General features: G+C 40.7%; 1 long non-coding RNA gene and 1 pseudogene across 2 annotated transcripts in view; both read right to left on the bottom strand.

Annotated features, from left to right (window-relative positions):
- Positions 1–27021, bottom strand: part of LOC143435098 (uncharacterized) — a 71651-nt gene that overhangs the window by 7567 nt on the left and 37063 nt on the right. The window contains exon 3 of one of the 2 annotated variants that reach the window (XR_013105090.1): positions 4528–4664. This is a non-coding gene — a long non-coding RNA (uncharacterized LOC143435098). Of the gene's footprint in view, positions 1–4439; positions 4665–27021 lie in introns of those variants that run through there. The other variant, XR_013105089.1, reaches the window with a different exon arrangement.
- LOC117723912 (casein kinase I pseudogene) lies at positions 15664–17309 on the bottom strand (annotated as a pseudogene).

The following is a 27021-nucleotide window of genomic DNA, read 5'->3' as shown; positions in this document are numbered from 1 at the left end:
TGCATCCTGATTTTTCAGAGGACCTGGGTTCCATTACCAGCAAAATCCTGTGTCTCCAGCTCCAGGAAATTTGACATTCTCTGTTTTCTTTTGTAGAGAACTATACTTGTGTGCACAAGCCCACTCACAGACACACACAAACACATATTTTTTTTTAAAAAAAGTAGATTTAAAAAATATATAAAACCTAGATACATGTTACTGCCTTTATTTCTGTTCCTGTGATAAAGCACCATGACCAAGGCAATTTACAGAAGGAGGTGTTTATTTCAACATATACCTCCAGACAGATGAGAGTCCACGGGGGCGGGCAGCAGAGCAGCAAGCAACAGGTGTGACAGCGAGAACAGGAAGCTGAGCGCTCATGTCTTTAATAGTAAGCATGAAAACAGAGAACGTAAACAGGAAGTGGCGTGGGACAATAAATACTCAAAGTCTGCCCCTGGTGAATTATTTCCTCCAGCAAGGCCACACCTTCTAAAGCTCCCCCAAAACATGCAACCAGCAGGAGATCAAGCGTTCAAATATCTGAGCCTATGCAGGCTGTTCTATTGAAACTGCTGCACAAGCCGGGCAGTGGTGGCGCACGCCTTTAATCCCAGCACTTGGGAGGCAGAGGCAGGTGGATTTCTGAGTTCGAGGCCAGCCTGGTCTACAGAGTGAGTTCTAGGACAGCCAGGGCTATACAGAGAAACCCTGTCTTGAAAAACCAAAAAAAAAAAAAGAAAAAAAAAAAAAAAGAAAGAAAGAAACTGCTGCACTGTCCTTTAGAAATGCTCTTTTATTGTCAAAGGTTTGTAAGTATAGGAGAGGAATGTATTCAATGCTCGCAAGTGTCTAACATCTCCGTATGAGAGAGCAATGAGATCTAGATAACTGCCGCCCACTCTATTAGAGATAATTCATGATATGACATTGGGAACATCACAGTCTATTAAGGAAGATCTCATGTTAAGAGGCCTCTTAGAGGGATACCTGTTTGTGTGCCTCAACCAGAAGAGATGTTTGGTAGATTCGGTGCCTTAATTTCGGTGATAGCAATCCAAGCATTTATTTGTACATCTTTGAGCTCATGAAATTGTGCACATTGAATATGTGCCACTCCTTCCCTTTTTATCAGTTATTACCACTATAATACTGTTGTGGAAGAAAAAAAAAGAAGAGAATAATGTTGGCTTTTAGAGACACAAAGCTGTGGAAATGTTAGTAAAAATACATCTTTAGTAGTTTACTGCATGAATAAAACCTTTGTAGGGAGAAGCAAGAAGGAGGAGGCCCTTCAACCAACCTGAGCATTGTTCTCTGGATGCCAGCTCAGTCTCAAAACGAAAAGACAGTTCCCACATTGCAACTAACAAACCAAAAATTAGGAATGAAGTGAGTTGTGATCTCATACATGACTAGAAAACAAAATGGCCCTCCAGAGCCCAGGAGTTTCTTGGATTAAAATACAGCTGTAGAGTTTTGGCTCCTCCTGGCCAGTTCTTGACATCCTAGAGCTTTGAATTTCTCCAAAGTAGACCTCTTGAGTCATATAGTCATATAAGTGATTGTAAATGATGGACAGAAAGAAAGTCTTTAAGTCCGACAGAAAAGCATGCTCTGATTCATAAATCAACAAGAAATAGTCAATAACTTCCTGTGCCAAATTAGTTAATTGACTGACTGACTGACTGACTGATTGATTGAATGAATGAATGACTGATTGATTGATTGATTGATTGATTGATTGATTTGAAACCAGGCATTGCTATGTAGCTCCACATGACCTGAAACTTTTACATAGATCAGTTGGCCTGAGAATTGCAGCAATATTCCTACTTTGGCCTGCCAAGTGCTGGGGTTATAGGTGCATGTCACTATACCCACAAACTATTTATACCAATTCTTAAACATATCTATCTTTCAGTCTTGCCCTACCCTACATCTTATTTAAATGTACTTTGTGGGCCTAAAGAGATGGCTCAATGACTAAGATTACTTGTTGCTCCTCCAGAGGACCCAAGTCCAGAGAATCTCATTTCTTCTTATAGCTTCAAAAGGCATCTACACATACCTGGCTTACAAACAGGTTTTCTCTCTCTCTCTCTCTCTCTCTCTCTCTCTCTCTCTCTCTCTCTCACACACACACACACACACACACACACAGAGAGAGAGAATAAAACCATTAATATGTAAGTGTTTATAAATCAATGCCTCCTCTAGCTCTAGCCCTCAGCCATAAACCTGAGGAGACCCCTGAAGGTCAGAGTCATTCAACCACCTAGTTCCGGAGGCACCATAAACTTATGGCCTCATACAAACCAGACCTTCCCTCAGAATCCTTACAGGAAAGAGGCTACCACATGTGGAAAACCACAGCTATGAATAACTCTGCAACACTTGTGTGGAAAAGATGTACAGCATTAAGAACTTCACAGAAAAAGTAGAATCCCAGATGATAGAGGACTAGACAGATGAGAGTGTTGAAATGGTGTTTCAAGGATGACTGTGATGCTCAGTAGCCCAAAGCAAAGACAAGCCTTCAAGGAGACAGGGGGAAGCCTTCTGATCAGCCTTGAAGGTGTGACAACAGATAGGTATTAAGTCCCTAGAGAACAGTGGTAGCTATTGTCTTTAGCTAGAATGTTTCATTCAAGAGTGCTGTATGTGGAAACAAATATATAATAGCCAGCTTACTTTGTAAAGGGGGGAAAACAGGCCTGATTTGAACATTGTCAGGGATTACAAATGGAAACCCACACACCGTATACCTAAATCATAAACCAAACAAGCAAGCAAACCAGTCAACAAAATATTTCTCTTCTCCCATCTTAATAATAGACCTTTTCATTATCTGGAAGTTGAGCTTCCAAGCTGAAATTTGCCTTAGAATGTGGCATCAGAATAAGGAATCTAAAAAAATCAACCTAGAGCTCTGGTTCTGGCCTATCCTCTTTTATTTCAATGGTCAGTATTAGTTTACATCCCTGTTATGTGTGGTAGTTAGCTTTTTTCAACTTGACCCAAACCTAGACATATCCATGAAGAAGGAATCTCAACTTAGAAACTGCCTCCATCAGATTGCCCTATAGCAAGTGTATGGAGCATTTTCTTGATTAGTGATTGATATGAGAAGACCCAGCCCCTTGTGTGTGGTACCAACCCTGGGCAGGTGGCTCAGGGTTGTATAAGAAAGCAGGCTGAGCAAGCCAAATAGTAGGCCAAATTAATTATAGGTAGATAGATGATAATGATAAATGATAGATATTAGTTAGATCAATCATACTGAAATATACATATTTCATATATATATAACTATATTAATTAAAACACAAACTATATTACTCAGGAAAAAATAATAACTACAGAAAACATTTTAAAGCCTGTGGATATTTTTTCATGATCAAGAGCTCTAAATCATGGCAGGTCATTAGTTCAGTTAGTAGAGTGTACACAAAGAGCCCTAAATTCAATCCTCCTACACTGTAAAATCTGATAGATTGTTAGCATTTCTTCTAGGTTCCACCCAATAGTTACCTAGCAATAGCCAGGTACTATCCTGGTTTACAATAAAAGGACTTTTTGATCTCTCCTCTCCTCTCCTCTCCTCTCCTCTCCTCTCCTCTCCTCTCCTCTCCTCTCCTCTCCTCTCCTCTCCTCTCCTCTCCCCTCCCCTCCCCTCCCCTCCCCTCCCCTCCCCTCCTCTCCTCTCCCCTCCCCTCCTCTCCTCTCTGACCTTTCTCTCTCTCTGGCCTCTTTCTCCCTGTCCTCTTCCCCACATGTGTTCATGGCTGGCCTCTTCACTTCTTTCTCTCTCTTCTCTTTCTGTCACTCTTTACCTTCTCATGCCCCAAATAAGCTTCGTTTTATACTGGTACCTCAGGGAGAGGGGGTCTCAGCATGGGCCTGCTGAGGCACCCCCCTCCTGTTGCATCATGGAGTGGTATTACAAAATTTATCAGTAAGTATAATCCCAGAGGTATATAGCAAGTTTGACCACTGTCTTAAAAGCAGTGGGGGAGGGGTGAGTTAGCAAAAGAATGGAGAAAGAAAAGCTGAGTTTACATAATAAGACTCTATATACTTTTCTTCCCTGGACGGTTTTACAAATAAAACCTGGTATATGGCAAGACCTAGGTCTTGTGCTACTTTCCCGTCATAAGCCAAGAGTTTCTGTTAAAATAACTCATCTGTTGAGTTTAATACAAACTTCCTATGTCCACCCTGTGAGTGGAATCAGGTGATAACCTATGCTTACAAATCCTTTCATTTGGGGCCACAGGTGTTGAATGTGTACAGTATGTCTGCTGGGGAGGCCATATAGACACTCTTCCCCAGAGCATGACCACCTGTTTGTTCTACATGAGACTTCTTCTTAAGTTTGCTATATAAGTTTCATGTATTCCATATTTTTCCTATTTTGTTCGGTTTCAAGTTATAAACATACCACAGGTAAGTTCTCTTTATCTCTTCCAAGCTTTATTTATTTTCTTTGAAATTCACACAGACACATCTTGATGTTCCAAAGAGCCGAGGCTTATTTACCTCTCTGAAATCTGGCTAATTTTGACCACAACAACTGGCCTCTTTGTGGTCTCCTGGGAAAGAAGTTCAGTTCACCATTCTAGATCTGGGCAGCTGCAAACCTTCCTTTCATCAGGTAAATGTGAGCCAAGGTGGAGCTGGAAGACAGATGTTGAATATGATAATTTTAATAAGTTTCTAACTTAGAAAATGTTAGACTCACAGAAAAGTTGCAAAAAGCATTTTAACTTGTTAATATCACCACAGAATAATTGTGAGAGTTAACAAACCAACATTGAAACATAGTGCTACTCAACAAACTCCAGTTCTTACACCAGTGTCCTGTGTCCACCCCAGCACTGACTTCACGGTACACAATGTGTTGGTTTTCATGTCTCCTTAGCCTCTGGAATATGACAGATTCTAAGTCTCTCCACAGTTTATAAGACAATGAAAGTCTTACAACCACATACGGAAGAACGATTCCAAGTAGTTTGAAGTGCTGAACATGAGATCTGAGAGTATGAAATGACTAAAAGAAAGACAAAGCTTCCTGACATTTGTCAGAGATGTGGTTAATTAAATAAGATTGTCTAAATGCAGGAAATAAAAGCTACACACACACACATGCACACAGGCACACACAACACATACATGCACACAGACACACACACCTACCACCTCCTATCCCCCTCCCACAAGATTTCCTAAAACTGAAAGTTTTCTTCAATGGAGACAATTAACAGAACACGAAAACATCTTGCAGAGAGCAGGATGCCAAGCAATCATTCCTATAACAAGGAATTCAATATATACAAAAGGCTCAGGCAACTGAACAACAGGAAAACAAATAAGCATATTCATTTAAAAGTGAGCAGAGCACCTGAATAAACACTTCTCAAAGGAAGATATACAAATGCCCAGCCATGATGAGCTATCACCCACAACATGTTCGGTTGCTTATTATAAAAACGATGAGAGATAACAGGAGTTGGCAAGGACGTGGAGGAAAAGAAACACCTGTGCACTGTGGGTGGTGTTGTAAGTGAGCACAGACAGTTTGGGAAACAGTGCAGAATTTCCTCACAAAATAATTAAAACCAAATTACCGTACAACTCGCAACTTCACTTCTGGATATCTATTTGTCTCAGCTTTACATCACTACAACAAAATGCCCAATGCATGCATTTTTGAATTCATTTTAAGCAAAAGACGTCTATTGTGCTTCCAGTTTGAGATGATGAAAGTCCAACAATCAGGCGATTCCAATTCTTCAGCCTTCCTGAGGTTCTGTTGACAGATGGCCTGATGATGGAAGTTTGTCGGGGGTGGGGGAGGCAGATCATGCAGTGAGACAGGAAGCCAGGAAGCAGGCTTTCCATTGTGAGAACTAAATCAGTCTATGAAATGAGACTACCATTTGTTCCTTCCAAAAGCAGCAGCCCAGTGACCTCACTTTATAAAGGTTCCCACCACCTACACACTAGTACACCAAGAACCAAGCTTCCAGAAACATGAGCCCATGGGGGTTGAACCAAATTCCAGTCCTAATAAAAGCCAAAGGAGTGTGAGGAAGGGACATTTGTACCCCTATGTCCTATGCATCATTGTTCAAAAGCAGCCAAGACAAGAAACCATTATAGTACCCATCCGTGGATAAAGGAATAAAGGGATAGATGGATTTTAAGCTATTTTGCATATGTACAATGAAATACCATTCAACCCTTTGAAGGGAAAAGTTGTCATTTACAATATTAATGAAGCAGTAGATAAAGTATTAAGTGAAATGAGTCAGGCATTATAAAATAAATATTAAGTAAACTTAGTTACCTATAGTTTTAACAAATCAAATTTATAGAAGTGCCCAGTACAATAGTGGTTACTAGAGGCTGGAGGTGGGAAGAACACAGGAAGCCTTGCTGAAAGGGTATAATCCTTCAGCTTGGCGGTGTAGAAGGAATAAATTCTCCTCGATGTACATTATGGTGAATGTATTTCTTAATAATATACTGTATATTTCTAAGTAGAAGAGATTAATATAAGTGTTTTAATCACAAAGAACAGATGAATGGTTAAGAAAGTGAATATGTTAATTAGCACGATTCTATCCAGTAAGCATCACAAAGTATTCGCATATGTAATTTCCTCTTTTCCATTTTTCTTTTTATCGAAAATAGATTCTTTTCTCATATAATATATCTTGAATATATTTCCTCTCTCTACTTTTCTGAGTTTGCTGTCACCTTTCTGTCTCTCATTTGGAAAAGAACAGGCTTCTAAGGGATAACAACAAAACACAACAAAATAAAATACAATTAGACAAAACAAAAACTATCACATTAAACTTGGACAAAACACATCAGCAGAAGGAAAAGAGCCCAAGAAAATGCTCACACACCCAGGAATTGGATAGAATGATTAAACTAGGAGCCATAATATATACGAAGGAAACCTGGTGCAGAACCATCCATTCAGGCCCTCCGAATGTTGCTTCAGTCTCTGTGATTCCATATAAGCTTTGCTCGTGTTGATTTAGAGGGCCTTGTTTCCTCGGTGTCCTCCATCCCCTCTGGCTCTTACACTCTTCCCACCCGTCTTCTGTGGTTCTCCCTGAGCTCTGAGGGGAGGGATTTAATAGAGACATCCCATTTAGGGCTGAGTGTTCCAAGGCCCCGCCCCCTCCCTCTCTCTCTGTCTCTCTCTGTGTCTCCCTCCCTCTCTCCCTCTAATGCCCGGCTATGAGTTTATGTATTTGGTCCCAGCTGCTGTAGGAGGAAACTTCTCTGACACTCTCTGAACAAGGCACTCATCTACAAGCCTAGCAGAGTATTACTAACACTCATTTTACCACTTTATTTGAAGGGGGCTTGAGGGAGGGAATACAGGGAGAGAGCTAAAACTAAGGGGCATTTGAGGGGTAGTATGAAACCTAGTATAGTAGAAATTCCATACACACACACACCTGGAAGAGTTAGGGAGGAAGGGGTTCATTTGGCTTACACTTCCCTATCACTGTACATCATCCAAGGAAATCAGGACAGGAACTCAAACAGGGCAGGAACATGGAGGCAGGAACTAATGCAGAGGCTATGAAGGAGTGTTGCCTACTGACTTGTTCAATATGACTTGCTTGCCTGGCCTTTTTTTTAGAACACCAAACTAGTAGTCCACAGATAGCACTATCCACAGTGGATGTGGCCCTCCCCATCAACAATTAATAAAGTTAATGCCCTATAGCTGGATATTATAAAAGCATTTTCCTCATTGAAGTTCCCTCTTCACAGATAACTTTAACTTGTATCAAATTAACATAAAACCATCCATCACAATGATCTAAATGAAATCACCAAATAATGGAGGAAACAGAGTGCCACCAAAGGAAGTTTCCAGTACTGGGGATTGGGATATATCTAACTGAGTTGTTGGCTAAAGGGGTCCCATGGGAATACCTACCCAGTCTATCCAACACAGTGAACATGGAAGAGTCAAGCTAACAGCTACATAGAGTCTTCAACCCTATGTCTTTGGTTCAGAAAGGTACTCTCCAGACTTCCAAAAGAGAAACATAAGGGAAATGTAATCACCAAGCCAGATACAAACCCTTTATCTAGAATGGTGTCCTGCCTGCAAGATCTGCTAGGGCATTGGTGTCACAAAGCTTGTGGGAGAAACCAAATAATAACTGACTTGACTTAAGACTGCTCTGCAAGATGGAATCCATACCCAATGCTATTGGGTAACCAAGACCAAGAGCTAAATAGCCCAGAGACTAGGTTTAAATAAAATAGTACTGGTCTTAACACATATATCCACTCACACACATATGCATGCACACACACACACCATATGTTTTTTCACTTACTACATAAAACTTAAAATGAACCTAAATAACAAACATAAAAGTCACTGAGCCTTTTTTTATTTTCCTATTGGATGGGAAAAGGAGAGGTTTCTTAGGGAGAGGGAGAAAAAATACAGGAAAAAGGTTGGAGAAGGGTTAAAGAGGAATGGGAGAATACAGAGATCCCATCAGGGAAATGTAAAAGGAAAGGCTTCTTAGGGAAGGGAGAGGAAGGTAAGTGTAGCAGAAGGAGAAAGGGAGGTATTATAACAATAGGATGTCTGGAGAAGCCACAAGGACTCATACTGTTAACAATTTACCTTAAAATCTGCACTTCACATAACCCATGTATAAATACACATATATAGTTTTAATCAATCTTTCCTATCTGGGCTAATGGTGTTCCCTGCAAAAGCCAAAAACCTTCTAATAAATACTAGGTATGAGAAGCCTTGTTTTGAGCTCTTGGCTAGGGGATCTTTCCAAGAGACTCTCAAAATATACAGCCTCTTGCAGTTTCTCTTGGTTGCCCCATACATGCAATGCAATAGAAGGTGAGTCCCTATAGCTGCAGACATCACACACTTCAAAAACAGGGCTCAGAGACCTCTGATCTGAAACTGATCCAAATACCCCTTTCCTGAGGACTACCTTTCACAGTACCACAAGGTACAATGTTGGCTGCCATGAAGTCAGGCAGCCAACTGTCATATTCAACTATGATATCTATGAACCACATCAACCAACAACCCTAAGGGTGCAGTAATGACATGCATATTTTGGCAGTAACCACTAGCTCCCTAATTGGACTTGAGACCCAGTCAAAGAAAAAAAAATATGCATGGCACTGGAAACCTAGCCAACTAGTTAGTGCTTATGAAAACATAGTTACTGGGGGAGAATCTACAACCACTAGTTTACTAAACTGCATAATCCTTAACAATAATCTATAAACATTTGTCCTTATATCTACAGATAAATGTAGCTGTCGCCACTCCTCAAGGAAACTCGTCTTTGCAAGAGACAAAGACGACTACCGAAAAGCACAACCACTCAAAACACAAAGATGTAGAGCCCAGTCCCAATGGATACATCTTCCAAACACTTCTACACCTAACACTCAGGGAACATTGCAGAAGAGGAGCAGGAAAAGACTGTAAGAGTCAGAGGATCTTGTTGTAAGATTGTGTCTCCTAGTAATATCAGAAGCTACTCCCATAAAGTCTTACCAATATGACTGTCCAAATGTGAGCTGAGCAAGAATAATATCAATGAACATGTCAAACTGGACAGGGAAAAGCCCATGAAGTGTTAACCCAGAAAAGCTGGGAGTGGAAGAGATGGTCTTTACTAGGGAAAAGCACACCAGTTTGTTGTCCAGTACCAAATGGTCAACCCTGAAAAAAAATGTGTGTGTGTGTGTGTGTGTGTGTGTGTGTGTGTGTGTGTGTGTGTGCGTGTATAACATTGTATGGACTATACATATGTTGAAAAATATATATGTATATATCTATTCATGTATGCATGCGGTAACAATTATTGAAAAAAGGCCATGAATTTGAATGAGACTGTGGAGGGATATGTGTGAAGATTTGGAGGGAGGGAAGGGAAGGGAGAAATGTAATTAAATTATAAAACCAAAAAATAAATATAAAAAAAAGAGTCACTGTCACTTTCACACCTTAAAAAAATGAAGAAATTAAAATGAGGTTCTAAGATGATAACATGGCCAGAATAATGTGGAAGAGTTCAGATGCCACACACAGTAAGCACTGCCCACATCTCTCATGACCATAACCATCATTCCTCCCTCTGATCCATGGGTTCCTGAAAGTCTATACATACCACATAAGACAAACACTATTATAGCATTATTTGCCAGGTATATATTGCCCACAAAGTAGAATTCTCTGGTAAATTGTACAGGCATCCTTAGGACAAGTGTGAAGCCTCAATTAGTATCGTCTTTTCTTTCCAGCATCAACTTAAATGCATTGGGAGCTCCAAGATTCCTATTTCTGTGAAGAATAAGAGTCTCTCTGGTACCAAGAGGAAACAGGAAACAGATGTAGGCCCACCTTCTTGTTCTTCTCATTGTTCAGATACAGAAAGCAGCAGAGAGAGTCACACCCATTAGTGGTACTTGAACAAGAATAATGTATCTCCATCGGGATCCTAAGTCTAAATAAGTCATTTCAATACAATTTCCTCTCAGAAAGAAAAATGCATTATTATGAGAGATTGCCCCGCAGGTAGTTAATCTGAAATGTCAACTTAATTGGCTTTAGAAGGCTTAGAGGGTAATAAAATACACTTTTGACAGTGTCCATAAGGATAACTGGTACATGGGACAACAACTGATGAATGATGAGCCAGTAGGTATGGGCAACAGCAGCTAGTGCACTGAAAGTCGGGTGGAACCACGGTTAAAAGAAGGCAGACACCTTCTAGGACAACACTACTCGGCTCTTTCATTTCCTGGCTGCCTTGAGGTACATAGGCTTCCTATGTCACAATACACTGTCTTGTCAGAGACCTAGAAACATGAAATTAAACCTCTAAAACTGTGAGACTGAATAGGTTTTTCTTTATTATTTTAGGTATCTATCAAACTGACAAAAATCTTACCAGCCTAGCCTCAAGGACTACAAAGCTATTTCTCCCTTAAAAGAGCTCTCTGACTTTCTTAGGTGAGATGATTTACACTTTTTATGGTACTTCTAGGATGGGATGAACATGGCAACTGTCCAGGGGTTTGGCTTTGATTACCATTCTAGGGAAATACGACCTTAAGCAGCAAGTAAACTGTATTAGATTTTTCTACAGAAAAATAACTAACACATTCCAATTTGATTTATGATACAGATGTTTGTGGGAAAATGCCTCCAAAATAAATCTGGCCTCACACACAAATCACTCAGTATTTAGAGGTTTTGCCAACTATATAACTCTCAGAATGTTCTTGCTTCTCTGTCAGTTTTATCACCTACACATTGAGCTAGTGTAACTATCTCTGAAATATTTTTAGTAAGATTAAACTGAAAGGGGGGATAGATGATAGACAGACAAACAGCCTTCATAGGTCAACTTGGCTGGATTTGGAGTTACCTAGGAGACATAGCTCCCAGTGCCCTTGAGGGTGTTTCTAGGGTAGAATAAGGAGAGAAGAACCATCTTGAATACGGCTAGTATTATCACAGGGCTGAAAGCCAATACCTCAATAAAAAGGGGAAATTCAGGTGAATGTTGACATTCCTCTTTTCCTGGTAGGCTGGGATGTGAGTGGTCCCAGCCACATGTTCATGTTGGCATAAATCCACTATGCCTTCCCTATCTTAATATACTGTACCCTCTCAAAGCCAAAACTAACCCTTCTTCTCATAAGTTGCTTTTGTCTGGTACATGGTCACAGCAATGAGAAAAGTAACACACACACACACACACACACACACACACACACACACTCATGCACCTGAATTCTGATGTTGCCAAAAAGCAACAAACTGTTTTATCCTATTGACTGTGTCCTTTGCCTTAAAGAAGCTTTTCAGTTTCATGAGGTCCCATTTATCAATTGTTGATCTTAGAGCCTGAGCCATTGATGTTCTGTTCCAGAAATTTTTCCCTGGCCAAGGAGTTCAAGGTGACTCTCCACTTCATCTTTTATTAGATTCAGTGTATCTGGCTTTATGTTAAGGTCCTTGATCCACATGGACTTGATCTTTGTGCAGGATGATAAATTTGGATGGATTTGCATTCGTCTACATGCAGACTGCCAGTTAGACCAGCACCATTTGTTGAAGATGCTTTCTTTTTTCCACTGAATGGTCTTGAATTCTTTATCAAAGATCAAATGTCCATATGTGTGTGGGTTTATTTCTGGGTCTTTGATTCTATTCTCCTGATCAACCTGTCTGTGTCTGCACCAATACCATGCAGTTTTTCTTAATAATGCTCTGTAGTGCAGCTTGAGGTCAGGAACAGTGATTCTTCCAGAAGTGGTTTTATTGTTCAGAATTGTTTTTGTCTTTCCATATAAAGTTTAGAATTTCTCTTTCCATGTCTATGAAGAACTGTGTTGGAATTTAGATGGAAATTATACTGAATCTGTAGATTGCTTTTGGTAAGATGGCCATTTTCCCCATGCTAATCCTATCAATCCATGAGCATGGGAGATCTTTCTATCTTCTGAGGAAAGACCTGGGATGGGGGACGTTTCCAGGCCTCAATGGCAATGACCTTAGAAATGTCCAACAATTGGGAATATGGAACCTGAAGAGACTACCTCCAAAAGTTAGACAGGGCCCCAATGGAAGGGTAGGGACACCAACCCACCTTCAAAATTTCTGACTCAAAATTGTTCTTGTCTAAAAGAAATGCAGGGACAAATGGAGCAGAGACTGAATGAATGGCCAACCACTGACCAGCCCAAATTGTGATTCATCCTATGGGCAGGCACCAAACCCTGACACTATTAGTAATGCTGTATTGTGCTTACAGACAGGAGTCTTGCGTGCCTGTTCTCTGAGAAGCTTTACCAGCAGCTGACTGAGACAGATACAGATACTGACAGGCAAGCATTGGACTAAGGTCAAGGACCCCTGTGGAAGAGTTACAGGAAGAATCGAAGGAACCAAAGGGGATGGGATGGCAACCCTATAGGAAGACCAACAGTGTCTACTAACCTGGAACCCTGAGAGTTCCCAGAGACTAAGACACCAACCAAAGAACAGACACATGCTGGTCTGAGGCCCCTGGCACATATGTCACAAAGGGCTGCTTTGTTGGGCCTCCATGGGAGAGGATGCCCCAATCCTATAAAGACTTAATGCCACAGAGTAGGGGGTTTGGGGGGCACCCACCCTCTTAAAGGGGAGGGGGAGGGAGAGGAGCAACATTTGGAATGTAAATAAATAAAATAATTAATAAAAAAGCAACAAAGCAACTATCAGCACTTACTTGTCTACTGTATTATTTAACATTGAAAGTTTTAGAATGTATTCTTTTAAATTTCACTACACTTTAAAATGATAGCCAATATCTTATATTCAGAAGATCTTAAGTTAAATATTTAATAAGCATTTAGTAACAATGCTTAATGGAAAATAAGTAATTCTGACTCAAGTGCCCAGTTAAGAAGACTTGGTCACCAAATCAAACATGTAAACCATCTTTACACTTGTCATAATTAATAGACCTAAAGTTCAAAAATAAGTAGTCTTGACTTTGTGGAGTAGAGTTTGATTATGGCTAACATACTTAACTCTTTGCTTATCACATATGCAAGATTATTCCCTTTGGCTCATTTTCTCCTTCTTCAGAAAGTCTACTACTCCTCTTCCCAAGCAGAGACCCCTCTATCCCTACAGCTGCTCGGTATGAAACCAACGTGGGGCTCAAAGCCAGATCGTGGCCCTAGTACATCTATCTGCTCACTAGATGCCAGGGACTAGGCAAGGTAATTCTCCAATTAAAAAAAAAAAAAAAAGATGACAATAGTGATAACATATAGGGTCATTGTGAAAAATAATCTTTATTAATATACATATTTGTTCTTTACCAGAAAGGATTTAAGACAATTGACACAGATATATATATATATATATATATATATATACATATATATATATATATACATATATATATATATGTATATATATATATATATATTGAATAAAAAGTAGGACCTACAGAGAACAAGATATGACATATAAAACTGGAACTGAGGACAGAGTTGTTGTAGCTTAGGAATAACCTAAAGTATCGGTCATCGACTAAACACCTAGATTTGCTACAAGCAGCCCACAAAGTGGACAGTTGTCCACAGTAAATGGTAAGACAGACTTGTGCCTAGTAAGACATGAGCCATTTGTACAACTGTTGCGTATCCTTGCAAATGCATGGGTTTTGCCATCATGGGATCTCTGCATGGTCACTGGTTTTCCACTCTACATTCGTATCCTAAAATCAGAAAAGTGTATGCAAGCAGGAGAATAAGCCCTACCTTGCAAGCTGTCAAAGAGACGTATCCATCAGGTGGCTGCAATTTACTAATTGCTATTTTTCCTCTCCATTCCTTTTCTTCTCTTTTCATCCTCACTTCAGCATCTTCTCAGGTGGTAAAGATGCCTGTGGAAAACTCTCTTTTAAACTTCTGAATTACCCTGTTTATCTTCATTTTACTTATAATCATTAGCAGCAGTACAATATTCATATCAATGTCAGAAAGTTACATAATGATATTTGCTTTTTTAAAAAAAGAAAAGAAAAACACTAGTTTCCTCTCAAGATGTCAACTACGATAATAAAACCAAAAGCACCTTTACAAACTTGCCTTGAACTACTGAGAGTCATTAATGTCACATGTAATATATCAGAGTTGATTTCTTGACGGAAGGTTAATTAGTTCTCTCCCATAGGATAGCATTGCCATAATTAAACCTATAACAACAACCAAAAAGCACCCTTGGGCAATTTAAGACATCCTGACAGTAACAAGAAATGGCAGTGGGCACTGCGCACCAAAGCTATTTTCTACTCGCTGTTGTTAAATTGTCTTTGGCATAAGAAAGCAAGGCTTCCCGTGCCAGACAAGGCCTAGGCCTGAGAGCGCCCATTCGCAATGGAAGGCAGGTACTGCAGCCTTCTGCTAGATCCTCCTTTTTAAGCTCTTCTCTGATGAGCGCAGGAGATCCAAATGTCGATTCAGCCTTGCTCCTGGTATATGTCATAGCTCATTTCCCATGGTAATGATATGATTAATAGCATCTGTTCTATGACCTAATTATAGTCTGATCTTGCATATTCATATCTTGCCTCTGTAAGGTAGGAGTGGCAAGGAGCCTGTAGACATTAGGAGACAGTCTGTATTTGCAAGTTTCTCTTGCGGGAAGCATGAGACAGGACTGGTTTAAAGGCTGATTGATGGTTTAAGTACTCCTTGAAATAGCCAAAGGGCACACTTTTCTTTCTTCTTTTTTTTTTTTTAACAGTTTTAAGTTTTTAATGAACTTGTAAACAGAAAGCTCCCATTTCAAAACAAAAACAGAATCCCAGCTCATAGATGTTTACAGTGATGACATTTATGTAAGCAACACACATACATGTTCAGTCGTAAGATGGTAACTAAATTCCCATGACAAATGTGCGGTTTTAAATAGCAAGAACATTATAGAGTTGGCCTGCAGAAGGCGAACCCGTGCCCTTTGCTCTCTCTCTCCCAGTTCGAATCCCACTTTCCCTGTGTGACTCTGCCCGAGTCTCGGGGGGGGGGGGGGGGAACCAACATTATAGAGTTAATGCAGAGTCCTAAAGATAATCTAATAGTCACTATGGTTTTTTTTTTTTTTTAATTTAAGTCTTCACTTTAGATGCTGTTATTTCTAGCACAGGTAAGCAGGCAGAGTCTTTCAAATGCTCAAACACTGGAATCTTTGGTTGCTACCATATCAGCTGGCTTGCAAACAAGAAGCCAGCCATTTAAAGAATATTTTAAGTTAACAACTTGCAAACCCCAGGGATGGAAAACCCTAAGAACACACAGTTGTGAACATTTACAACCATCACAACTGTGGCTGAAGACTGTTCATGCCGTTCTTCTGAAATGAGATCTCAAAGCAGTATAGTTCAAAATAAAAGATTTTAACAAAAAAAAAAAATGGCATATGCACAATTTCTCCACCAATTCATGTGTCAACCATTTAGTTAACTTTTCCACTTGAAAAAAAAAAATGTAATAGAAAACTGGACACCATGTTTCACTACCTCAGTTAATATTCACAAATACAGTGGCTACAGCTCAGGATCAGAAGTGCTACCCAGAGCCAGTTTATACAGAAATTAAGTTCTTTACACCGAGTAAATGGCTGTCCACAACCATGGCTAGTGAACATGTGAGCTAAGATGTCTAGATTCGGGAGAGACAGAGGCTGCTCCAGTCATTGCTCTGCTGCTTCTCTTCCAAAAGTCACACTTAGAAACCTGTGGGAGTTTGGGCCTGCTGACCCTGCCCACTGGAAGAGGCTGCCTGCTGGGCTGCTTTCTGCTTTAACACCGTCCGATCAAATGTGTAGTCATACTGGTGGTTCAGGGTCCTGAAAAGGATGCGGAATAGCTGCCTCAGAAACATGTAATCCGGAGCTTCCCCAAAGCGCAGCCCACGACAGTAATTTAAGTACAAGGAAAATTCTGCAGGAAACCCCTTACACAAAACTTCAACAGGAGTGGACATCTTTTCACTAATCTTTTCATATGTTTGTTTCTTTGTTGCAGCCTTTAGTCCTTGCCATGGCAGACTGGTTCTATTAAAATCCATCAAAACATATCGTAAAGATTCCATGTCATCTCGGCGACTGTTCAATACCGAGATGTGCACTGATGCTGGTGTAGCGGGCAGTGCCAGTGAGGTTTTTATCCTTCTCTGTATGGTATGTGTTGCCTTGTCCTGTTGTCTCTGTACTTTTTGGCCAAACCAAAATCAATAAGGAATAACTTATTACAGTGATGCCCCAATACCCATTAGGAAGTTATCTAGTTTAATGTCTCTGTGTATAAAATTCTTTGTATGCACATATTCAATTGTACTGACCATCTGGTCAGCTAACATAAGTACAGTCTTCATAGTGAACCTTCTTGAACAGAAATTGAAGAGGTCTTCAAGGCTGGGTCCCAGAAGATCCAATGACTAGCACATTATAGTCTTTTTCTTGCCCATACCACCGAATGTGAGGGATGCCAACCCCACCTTGAAGAATCTTTTACACAGTTTGCTCTCGTACAGCAACTGGGGGTGCCTGATCTTCTGGGATTCTAGTTTCACTGCCTCGCCATTGGTGATGTTGATCGCTAGATAAATGTCCCGGAAGGAGCCAGATCGGATCTTCGGCACCAGTTTGTATTTTTCCCACCGATGATAAATTCGGCCTTGGAGCCGCTGCTGCTCACCATCCTGAGACGTGAAGATGGAGGCGGGGGGGGGGGGGGGCGGCAAGGCCCGACGAGGATGGAAGCCTCCGGGGCTGTTCCACCTGGCAGAACTGAAGAGCGAGGCAGGCAACCTAAAACCAAGGCTTTGTTGGTGTTACAGGTCACAAAGGCGGCTGAGAGAAGCCGAATCGCCGCTGCTCGCTGAGAGCCAGGCGGCAGTTTGTGAAGGGTGGTCACAGCTGCTGAAGCTCGGCCACTTGGTATTGGTATTTGGGCGGCCGCCACTGTTTCGCGTTCGCGGTGACGTCGCGGGCTGGGGAAGGGGCGCGGTGAATTAGGGCGGCGGTACCACTGCCACCATTGCCACCAGCTCTGGCCCGGAGGGAACCTGTCACTCCGCTGATGCCCAAGGGCACACTTTTCTATCATCTGTTCAGCCACGATGGGACTACACATTGCTCACATGCTGCAGAGTTTTCAGGATGTCCTACTCAATAGCCTTGATTCATTAGACACTATTGGTAAGAGTGAGAGATTCATGACTCAAAGCAGAGGGATGGAGAGATAAACTGTTTGGTAGGGTGATTGTCTTGGAAGCATAGGTTTGGATCCCTAACACCCTGTAGCTTGTAGCTTGTTCTAATCCTGGTGCTGGGGATACAGAGAGAGGAAAATCCCTGGAGCTGACTGGGCAACCATGATTGCTGAGTTGATGAGCTCTGACTTCAGTGAGAGACTCTGCCTCAGAAAAATAAATACATTTTGGAAGATTTTTATCCAATGCTTTGTCTGTGCTTGCTTGCCTGCTTGCTTTCTTTCTTTCTTTCTTTCTTTTTGCTTCACAGATCATATTATGGTTTCTGGGTTTGTTTTTATGGTTTTCTGTGTGTGGATATATGCCTGTCTCAGCATCTGTGTTTCTTGTGCTCTTTCTTTGGCTTTTCTGTTTTCTCTTTTTTATTTGTACTGTTTGTTTTTGTTTTATTATTACTTTTTAGAGTCTGTATTCTAACTGGAGAGAGAAAGAAAGGGTGTGGATTTGGGCGTATAGGGAAGTATGGAGGATCTGGGAAGAGTTCAGGGAAGGGAACCACAAACAGAATATGTTGTACAAAAAAATATTTTTAATTTTACAAAAAAAGAAATACAAAGTAATTGAGAAAGGCATTTATCATCCATCTTGGGCCTCCATAAACACACTCACACGTATATCTGCATAATACATACATACACACATACACACACACACATACACATACATACATACATACAATACATACAATACACACATACACACAAACTCATAGAGGTAAGGGAAGAAGTTTTCAAAGAAGAAAATCAGTACCATGTACTCAAACATCCCTGTACCACCACCCAGAAGGCACGAAAGCAAACACATGACATTTAAATGCAGTGCTTAGAAATGACAGAAAAAGAATATTACTATCCAAGGTATAAACAAAACTAAAGTTTGTGTGTCTTATTAGAAATACAGCCCCCACCGGCTTTATTCTCATGACTGTACTGAGCCGAGTTCATGATCAGTGCTGTTTACCTCACTTTGGTTCCAATACCTCCACTTTCAAAGCTCAGCTGAATATCTAGTGATTGGTAGACACACACACACACACACACACACACACACCACAGAGAGAGAGAGAAACACACATACATACAAACACACACCTGCACATATACATTCACACACAGGCACACACACAAGCACACATACGTTCACACAGACACAGATACTCAAACATACAGACATGAATACACTCACAAATACACACACACACATACACATTCAAATACATACACACACTGCACACACATACACACCAGAACAAATCAAGATGGCTGTTCCAGAGATGCTCAAACTGCACAAAGCCGTTGGTGTGGTTCAGGTGTATGTCTGCATCTAAGCCTAGTTTCCCTTCAAGTCTCTGGAAAGTTACTGACATAAATGATTCTTGTAAATTTGATCTTTAACCAGAACTTTGGATGCTAAATATGCAAAATCAAAGAGAAAGAGAAAAAAAAAAAAAGAATGGGACCTCTCGGTCTGAAGCTGGTGTCATGAGCATTCCCATGTCTTGTTTCCCTGTCCAAAGCATCTCTGTATTCTCCAGCCAATTCCCTGATTGAAGAACACATGCTCTCATGAATATTTCCATGAAGAAGTACAGTTCTGTTCCTCCATCTCAATGGCACAGGACATCCCATCAGCAGACTATGCTCCTTACTGGCACCAGAGGGACTGTGGTAAGCCACACATATGCCAGACTAAGAGTGCCATGCTTGACCTACATTCAACCCCTTAGCCTTTAGATGCTTCTCCCATACTGTGCCTCACAGCATCAGAAGCCCTAGCAATGGCACTAGATGAGGTTGAAAAGCTGAGACCTCTGCTGCTAGTGACATTACATAGGTCTCCACCATAGACCTACAAACTCCTATTCTACAACAAAGAGAACCCTGTGTCCTCGCTTGATGACATAGAGTTCAGTCATGCTCTCAGAATACCACATAAACCAATGTTTGTCAAGTAAATGAAGGAGTGTGCTTAAGGGACATAAGTATGTTAATGGTCACAATTTTCTGCTAATGTCAGATGTCCAATGGGATCCATGAACAGACATACTAGTGATAAGTCTTTGGTGTCACTGAGAAGTCATATAATCATGATACTTCCAGTTCCTCATACGTGAGATTACAAAAGTTATCTGCTTGGAAGTAATTTCTAATAACTTTTATTGGATTGTGATACAGTATGAGGTGTCAGAATGCTTCTGTAAAGCTATGTACTTTCTGGGGTGATTAAAGTATACCCTCAGCTAATGCTAGATAATTTACCAGAAAGTTCAGTTCTTATTCAATAAAGACACAAATTATTAAATTCAAGAACTCATTATGGATAGAACAATGAGACATTGACCTAAAGCAGATTAAAATACAGGTGAAAATGTGAACAACCTAAGGCATAGTCTGAGCAAGATTTGATGAATGACAGATCCACAGGAGCCTACAGAAATCAGTAAGAACCAAACAAATCCAGACATCTGTTCTTTCATCTCTAAGAACACGGAACCCCTTCTAACATATCCAAAAACTTTGTCATGCTCTTCACTGATTGGGTCCTGATCAATAAGACTTTAATCAATGATTCATTTTCTGACTTAATTCTCACACCTGTCAAGTAGCCTATGACTTCACCAACATAAGTAGATCACTTAAGCAGATTATGAATGATATAACTCTGGTGGCACTACAAATCCAGAAGACAAACCAAGACCTCAAGAAAACAGGCATCTAACAGTATAAGATTTTCATCTTGCCACCTTGTGTTTAGATGACAGGGAAAAATTACCAGATATTCTAAATGGAAAATTCATTGATTGAATCCAACCTTGGCATTGAAAAATGTGTAACATGAAGATAAACACATTAGTCTATGCCTGAACCAAAGACCACTTGAAACTCAGTTATGTATGTAACAAATATTTATCTGTGATTGAGAGAATAAAATTTCCACATGTGTAACATAATATTTTATGGCTTAGATTTTCCAACAACCAATTACTACTCATTCCCCCAGTGACATGACATGTAAGAGTCTGGATTCTAATATTTTTAACTATTATGCCTGCTGCTAAAAGCTGAACATTTAGAAAGCAGATGACCCAGTCCTACCATGTTATAACATTGTGTCATTCCATTCACTACTAATAAAAATCACTGCTAGGAACCTTTAAATGCTAAGTTCTTTTTCCTTTATTCTTCCACCTTCTGGGTTGCCTCTTTTACTTTGCCAAGAATAATTCATTAAGATTACAAATTTCAACAAATGCATGGATAATTATAGTTCTTAGGACTTGGGATGCAGACACAGTTGGATCTTTTGAGTTCAAGGCTAACCTGGTCTACAGAGTGAGTTCTAGGACAGCCAGGGCCCCACAGACAGACCCTGTCTCCTGAAAATAAAAAGAAAGAAAAAGAAGAACAAGAACAGTAAAAAAGAACAAGAAGAAAAACAAGAAAAGGAAGAAGAAAAAGAAAGAGAAAAGAAAGAGGAAGAAAAAGGAGGAGAGAAGAGGAGGAGAAGAGGAGGAAGAAGAGGAAGAGGAAGAAGAGAGGAGGAAGAGGAGGAAAAGGAGGAGGAGGAAGGGGAAGAGGAAGAGGAGGAAGAAGAGGAGGGGGGAGGAGGAGGGGGGAGGAGGAGGAGGGGGGAAGGAGGAGGAGGGGGAGGAGGAGGGGGGAGGAGGAGGAGGGGGGAAGGAGGAGGAGGGGGGAGGAGGAGGAGGGGGAGGAGGAGGAGTGGGGAGGAGGAGGAGGGGGGAGGAGGAGGGGGAAGAAGAGGAAGAAGACCAAAAAAAGACCAAAAAGACAACTTTAAGTCCCAGTTCAGTCCATATGAGTGTTGATCATTTAGGGACTAGAGATATTTCTTAGAAAGAAACTTGCAGCTGGTCTTAGCATCTATACTGAAGGGTCACATTTTCTGCTGTTGTCATAGCAGACGTTAAAACTCAGGGATGTGGCAGCTTAGCCCAGTCCTTGTCAACTTCTGATGGAAATTCTATTTCCTCCCTCCAATGACATAGGACATCACATCTCTGTGCTTCTAATTGGCTTCATGATTGGGGCTGTGGTGTGCCACACACAAGCCAGACCATAGACAACCAAACGTCTCTTTTACAAGGAGAATCCTATGTACTAGCTGGATGAACCCAACTGTTTACCCAGGGAGACCAGTGAAGTCAAGGGCTGGGGTTGCTGAGTGAGCTTTCTCTGAGGCCTCAGTCACTCATCACCATGACTGAACACTCTTTGGGTGCCCGAGGGTGAGGCTCTGGTCCTTTCAGTAACAAGGCCATTTATCCATTTTATCTCTCCTTCTCTCTTTCTCTCTTTCTCTCTCCTTAAATCTCTATCTTCATGCTCCCAAGTATTATGCCTTCTCCATAAAGTGAAAAACACCTTTAAGCCACGACCTTGAGTTGTTTTCCAGTGAGCTGCAATGCTTAAGTCAATCCTTGAACATGATGACTTCCAAATCCACCCTAGCCCTGTGACATTGGTGGCTTCTTGGAGTATTGAAGAAAATACCTCCTTCTTCTAGTCTCAACAGCCACCATATTTCCTGCCTCACAAAGAAATGGCATTCCAATCAAGAAAAAAACTTCTACTTACTAGAATTTGGATATGAGAAAATCATCACCATTCAGAAGACTCTTTCAATTTTTAAACCAGTTTCTTTCTGTGTGGCTCTCTGTCTCCAATATCACGAAGCAGATTGCATTAAGGGGAACAATTTCCCTTTTGTTACTCTTTTATCAGAAGAAGATCTCTGCTGAGAAATGTCTATCCAGCTGTGTACACGGTATATTAAGAATGTCAAATAAAGAAATCTCTTACAAACCCATCCAGTCCCCTCATTGCAGATACGTTATTCTTAATTCTTACATTGTATTCCATTAAGAAACACCTAGATATATGTGAATAGAACCTGGATCAGGCCATGGGATGCTAAAGTCAAGGACAAAAGTGATCATATATTTCCTAGTCATTACATCTACATAGATCCATTGACAGAAAGCCTGTTTCTGATGGATCGGATATGACTCAACTAACTACCAGCTAATGAATGTTCAACACCTTGCTACATACAGGTTACTGTGCTTGCTGATGAGAAGAAAAGAGAGCAAAATTCTATGCCTCTACCCGTAGGTACACACTGGGACATTATTATGACTTGTTTTGTTTCCTTTCTCACTGTAAATTATATTATAAAATCCTACGGATTTTAAATATGATCATGAATTTCACTGTGCCCACTCTGGCACATTTTAAGACATCTAAATAGATTTTATAAAGGTTTTTTTTTTGCTATGCACAAAATATCTTCAATAAATATATCATATGCAACATCTCTTTCCATTTACTTAAGTGTAACATTTCGATAATAGTAATTTTATTTATCATTGGACTCCAGGGTACCTGTGGAATGTGACAATTTCCTATTTAGCTAAAGCCTTTGTTCTCCTTCTTAACTGAGACTGCACACCAGATACAACTCCTATTAATGAGAAGCCAGAATTTACTTGAATACATTTGTTAGGTGATAGTCTCCCTATTACAGACAATCTTTAAGTAATGTGTTCTTTCTGTGTTCCTTTCTTTCTTTAGTTATCAACTATATTCCTCAGAGTAACTATGTCGAATTAGTTCCACTATGGCAGGTCCTTGCTAGAAGGACAGTGACTAAGCAGTTAGTCACTGTATGTCCCTCTAGCTCATTAGGGCTGATCTTTTACAAGTTCTGTGTACGAACTTGGTCGTTTGCACTACTACTTCCTGGTTATGGTCAAGGATAACTGGTTCTCTGAGTAACATTTCACATACTGTGTTTCCTTCTGTCTAAAACATTGTTCTAAATCTTAAAGTTAAAGTGACTTTTTCTGAAAACTAGGAGAATCAGCAGCTTAGCATGGTGGAGCACATGGCTTCTGACAGCAAAGGGCACAGGCTCAGATCACAGGGCACAGGTCCCAAGAGGAAGTAGGAGGGATCAGAAGAATGTTACACCAGGCCAGCCCTCCTTTTCTGCACAGAAAAACCACAGACCTCCACACAAGAAAGGGAAATTCCCCAACCTCTGTGCCAGTTTCCAAACCATAGAAGATGGCCAGCCATTCTACACAAGCTGCATTTTTCAACTGCCTTTTCAAGCATGCCTCACAACTCTTGAATAAATCAGATCATCTTCAATTCCCAAAGAAAGAGGCTGAGTCATGGAGGCTTGGCAAGGTGGCTGGGGAAAGTCCCTTAGTGGGGGAGCTGAAGGCAGAAGGCAAAGCTCCCAAGTCCTTGTCCTGGACAAGGGAAAGAGGCCACCCTGCCTCTTTATTATGTCCATCAAGGAACAGAAAACTAATTGTGACTGCCTAAGTCTCACAAAAGAGCAGTTCACGGCATTGCCAACAGTGGGGTCTGAATAAGCGAAGCCTTGTGCTGAAAGTCTGCTGATCACAGTGCTCTGCTCCGAAGCCCAGAGCACTCTGGCAGGATGGCCAGGCCGCAACAACTCAATTGCCTGGTTGGTGGGCAGTCCTCTAGAGCATGGCTTGCCAGTGAAGGGGGAGTCAGTAGGTCAGTCATTGAGGCAATGTTCTAGAAGAAGATGGAAATGTACCATGCATAAAACCTTTTCTTGAGAGCAAGTTAACCCTTGCTTCTGAATCACATATTTGAACTCTCTGGAGGATTATAAGCAATGTCAACACGCCTGCTGACATAGTCTCAAGTTGCTTCATGTACTTTTGACATAGCATCCATGTAGGTTTGGGGCTATACTAATGATACCCATGAGACCATGAACAGGACATGAATTCCCAGGAATATTAAAAAAAAAAAAAAAAAAAAAAAAAAAAAAAAAAAAAAAAAAGTCAAGTTCTTAAATGCTCTCACTTCTGTATTTTACCTCAAACAAAAGGAGAAGAAAGCAGAACTGCCTGCTTCCAAATTAACCCTTTCCAATCAACTGAGGAATAATGTGGATGTCATTTAAAGAGCTAGCGTGTTCTTCCAATTCTTCCATTTTAAAAAGAAAAAAGATTCTATTTTCATATTTCTCTCAACTACTAATGAATACACAGCTGAATTAAAAAAGAAAGGGATAATGGGTAATGAAAACAACGCCAGTATTTCATGACCCTACCTTTCAAATGACTACTTGGAAAATCACAGCCAAGTGCAAGTCCTGGGAATTAAACTCCTTTAAAATCTGTCCTTTTGAAGTGTTCCGATCATTCCAAGCATCTAAGCAAAGAGGCATTCACCCTTACCTCCTCTACAGGATGAGACAGTGCAGACAGCTCCCTATTTCCTACTGGCTACAGACTACATTTGCAGCCAGAAAACAATTTAGCCTCTACCCTGATAGAAATATATCCTAAGATTTGGGGTCTCTGGTTGCAAGAACCATCAAGGGGGATGTGGTGGTTTCTCTTAGGCTCTCAGCAATCAAACTCTTGTGTACACACTGTTTCCAGAAGGGTAGGTACATGGATGATACAATTTGCTTGCTTACTTTCTTGACTGATTCTGACTGAATGATTGATTGATTGATTGATTGATTGATTTGATTGATTGATTGATTGATTGCTGACATTCAAGGCTGCTCACATGGCTTGACTGCTGCTTTCCTCAGCTCAGCCAGCCCCCTCATATGGAAAGCATTACTTTACCCCATCTTATCTGGCTGCCTACATACTCCAGGATTGGTTTTAAGTGTTAGGCAGGTAGGACACGAAGGAGAAAGACAGCCTCCTTGCTCTGATTCAGCAAACAGAATAAAAAATGTCAATACTCATGGCCACTGCGAGTCCTGTTAATGGCTTTGTTAATAAATAAACCTGGGAGATGGGAGAGTGAGCAACTTATGTTCTACCAGGTGCTCAGGGATCTCTTCCCAGGGATTTGACAGTTGAGTTCCCTAAAGCAGAATGAAGGTAGAAGAAATTAGATACTGAAAGGCCTCAAAGTTAGGGAGGGCAGAAAGTAAAAACATTTATGGCTATAGGCAAAGATCTATTAATTCTGAAAAACCCATTCCAGGCTGGCAGGGTACAGTTGAATAGGCATCTAGGAAACCAGCTTACCTTTGGGACACGTGATAGAAAGCCAGCTGTGGTCCTGAGGAGTGTCCCATCCAACCTCTCATCTCATAGCACAAAAGCTCAGAAAGAGCATATTTTTCCCTCAGTCGTGTGCCTTCAGGTAACGGTGGCAAGCTCAATAGGAAAGGTTATGAGAGTCTGGCAATATCCTGGCATAAACTAGCCTTTCTGGAACTTCTAGAACAATGTGTTCCACAACAAAGAAAGAAGACTAAATTATTATGGAAGTCAATATAAATTGTCCAAATTGGCTAAATGTTACTGCAATAACAATTCCAAAACTATAGTGAGTTCAAGCAATTCTTATTTCTTATCATCATCCATAGAATGGCTCTGTTTATAATAGTCAAATCACCATATGAAGTATTCTCCAGAGAGAAGAGACAACTCTGTAGGGTCTCTTGCTGGCATGAACTATTACAACTTGAGGCTGACACATGCTCAAAATTCATTGGTCAGATCTACGTGTATTGTCCTTCTCAATCTTAAGGAGACTGAAACATGCAGGCCATGCATGTATCCACAAGAGAAAGCTGAAATGCTAGCAGCAGGCAGGGGTGGTGCTGGTAGTAGTAACACCCACAACTGTGTGGTGTGTTCAGTAATCTACAGACTGTGTTCCAGAGAGGGAAAACCCTCAATAGGACCAGAAGACAATCCTAGAAAAGCTGAGGTACGTCCAGGAATAGAGCAACCAGAGAACATGATGAGGACTGAGATACCCAAGACTTCGTGGATAAAATTGTTTTGACAGCAGCAGAAGGAAGGGAAGGCATATGGCCAAACTAAAGAGGAACCATACTGAAACAAAGCTGACAGCCCATTCCTGGAGATCTGAGTCTTCTATCTAAAGAGCCCTGTTCTAGTAGGAAGAGAAATTCTTTTTTGAAGATATATTTATTTTTATGTATGTGAGTACACTGTTGTTGTCTTGAGACACACCAGAAAAGGGCATAAGATCATGCTACAGATGGTTGATAGATAGCCACTATAGACCTCTGGAAGAGCAGTCAGTGCCATTAACCACTGAGCCATCTCTCCAGCCCTCGGGAATAAAATTCTTAAAGGTT

This window comes from Arvicanthis niloticus, chromosome 19 (genome assembly GCF_011762505.2).
Source record: "Arvicanthis niloticus isolate mArvNil1 chromosome 19, mArvNil1.pat.X, whole genome shotgun sequence".
Lineage (NCBI taxonomy): Eukaryota > Metazoa > Chordata > Mammalia > Rodentia > Muridae > Arvicanthis > Arvicanthis niloticus.
This window is presented reverse-complemented; position numbering and strand designations above follow the sequence as displayed.